The sequence below is a fragment of the Lonchura striata genome, chromosome 33, assembly GCF_050655825.1.
Source record: "Lonchura striata isolate lonStrDom1 chromosome 33, ASM5065582v1, whole genome shotgun sequence".
Taxonomy (NCBI): domain Eukaryota; kingdom Metazoa; phylum Chordata; class Aves; order Passeriformes; family Estrildidae; genus Lonchura; species Lonchura striata.
Window position 1 is genome coordinate 3,787,501 of NC_140735.1, and position 2,500 is coordinate 3,790,000.

Consider the following 2,500-nt stretch of genomic DNA (forward strand, 5'->3'; position numbering starts at 1 on the left):
GCTCCGCCCCAGCGGCTCGCTCCGGGAGCGGGGAGCTACGGAGCGCTCCCCGAGTCTGCATTTAGGGGGACGAAGGCCCTCGGGCGCGGCCACGACGGCCACGGCCACGACGACGGGCCTGCGAGGCGACCCCAGCCGCGCCGCCGGGGTGGCAACCCCCGGGCGGCGATTGATCGTCAAGCGACGCTCAGACAGGCGTAGCCCCGGGAGGAACCCGGGGCCGCAAGTGCGTTCGAAGTGTCGATGATCAATGTGTCCTGCAATTCACATTAATTCTCGCAGCTAGCTGCGTTCTTCATCGACGCACGAGCCGAGTGATCCACCGCTAAGAGTTGTCTGGCTTTCGGCACCGAACCCCGCACACGGGCGGAGGGGGCCCCTTTTTTTCTCTCTCGCCGAGGGGGCACGCACGCGGGCCGCCCCCGGCTTCGACCGTACGAGCACACAACGCAACGAACCGAGTGGGGGGGGAAAGAAAAACCATCCGAGAGCGAAACGCCCAACGGAACGCTCCGAAGGTCGGCGGGAAAGGCGGGGGGACCCGCGTCCCCGACCGCCTCCCCCCGCCGCTACGAGCGAGGGGAGACGCCGCCGGCAAACTGTGCCGTCCTCCGGAGGCGGCCCAGGCGCCCGGGCTCGGCCCGGCCTCCGCACGGAGGAGGCACGCGGCGCGCGCCGGACCGCGGGGGGACACGGCGGCCCGCCCGGCCTCGCTGCAACGGGACGACGGGACGCACGCGGCCGGGGGCGCGGCCGTCGGCCCCCGCGCGCGCCGCTCTCCCTTCTCACCGCCGCTCCGCGGACCCGCGGAGCGCCGCCGCGCCACCGCGCGGCCGGCTCGCTCTCTCTCCCCAGCGGCCTTGCCGCGCTCGAGACGGCACGCGACGGCCACCGCCCAACCGGCAACGCCCCCCGCGGGACCGCTCCCGCCGGGAAGGGCGAGCGCCCGGCGGACGCGCTCCGCCGCCGGCGCCGGAGGCGGGCGCCGCACCGAGACCCGAGCCGGCGTCGCGAGCGCCCGGAGCCTGCCGGACGGCTGACCCGCCGCCGCAACGGCCGCACTCCCGGGACCGCCGCCGCCTCGCACCGTCACGGAGCCCCTTTTTCCTCGGGCACGCGCGGCCCAGGGGAAGGCGTGCGGCGCCGAGCCGGGGGGGTAGGCGGGGAGGGGGGCAGCGACGCCCGCCCTTTTCTCCCCGCTGACCGGGCGGGGAGACCGGGCGGGGAAGCGCCCCCCCCCCCAACCCCCCACGGCCGCCGCGCGCACGACCTTCCTCCGGGGCTCCGCGAGCGGACGGAGAAAAGGGCGACGGGGAGGCGGCGGGCGGGGCCCGGGCCGGGACCGCCGCCGGCGACGGCGGGCGCCGTCCGGCCGGCCGTCCCCGCTGGCGGGGGACACTCGCCGAGCGGCGCCGCCGCCGCTCGGCACGGGGCCGCCCGCGCTCGCGGACTCTCCGGCGACGGAGGGACCTGCCGAGCGCTCGGCCCCGGGCGGGCGGGCGGTCGCTGAGCCGGGGACGGCCGGCGACCGGCGCCGCCGGCGCGCTCGAGGAGAAGGCCGTCGAGGGGAGAGAGACGGCGCGGCCGCGCCGCGCGCGGCGCCGCACCCCAGAGACCGCAGAGGCGGCCGAGGAAGGAGGAGAGCGCGGCGGGCCCCGGCGGCCGCAACCCCGCAGCTGAGGAAGGGGCGAGAGAGCGCGCGCTCTCTGCCGGCGTCGCCCGTTTCGAGGCGAGCGGGTCGGCCCCCGCGGCCGACCGCGCGCCGCGGCCTCTCCGCCGAGGCCGGGCCGCGGAGAGGGGGGGGCAGGGCGCCCCTCCCCGGCGCGGCGCGACAAACCCCCCGCGCGCGGTAACGCGGCGGGACGACGGCCGCGCGGCCGGTGGCCGCGGGCACCACCGCAGGGGATCACGCGGGAGTAGCTCCCCACCCCTCAATGGAGCCGCGCACCGCCGCCCGGCAACCGCCGCCGCCGCCGCCGCGGCGGAAGGACGCGCCGAGCCGCCCGAGTCTTTAAACCGCCGCCCCGGCTCGGCGGCGGCCCTTTCGCGGCCCCCTCCCCGCAGCGTTTGACGACGCCGAGGAAAAGGAAGCCGGGGGGCCGCCGGAGGCGCGGAGCGCTAGGTACCTGGCCCTGGGGCGAGGGAAACGACCTGCATGGCCCCGCCGGGGTGCCTCCCCCGCTGCCGCCCTCGGGGGAGCGTCCACCGGCGGGGGCGCGCCCGACGTCTGCCGCCACCACCGCGGCGTCCTTCTCGGGGCCCGGGGTTTCCCTCAGTAGCCCGGCGCTGCGCCCGAGAGGACCGCCGCGGCTCGGGCCGCCCCGCCGGTGCGGGGACGCGGCCCGGCCGCCGAGCGACCTCGCCGACCACGCCGGGAGAGGCCGCGGCGACGACGACGCCGGCGGGGCGAGGAACGCCTTCGCCGCCGCCTCCGCCGCCGCGCCTCCCCGGCGGCGGGTCCCGCGCGCTCCCCCGCCACGAAGCGCGGCCCGGAACGCCC

General features: G+C 79.2%; 1 non-coding gene across 1 annotated transcript; it reads right to left on the reverse strand.

Moving 5' to 3' along the window:
- Window positions 1-181: 181 nt before the first annotated feature.
- On the reverse strand, window positions 182-334 carry LOC146764490 (5.8S ribosomal RNA). Its single transcript, XR_014950831.1, has one exon. It is a non-coding gene; the product is annotated as a 5.8S ribosomal RNA (ribosomal RNA).
- Window positions 335-2,500: the final 2,166 nt, after the last annotated feature.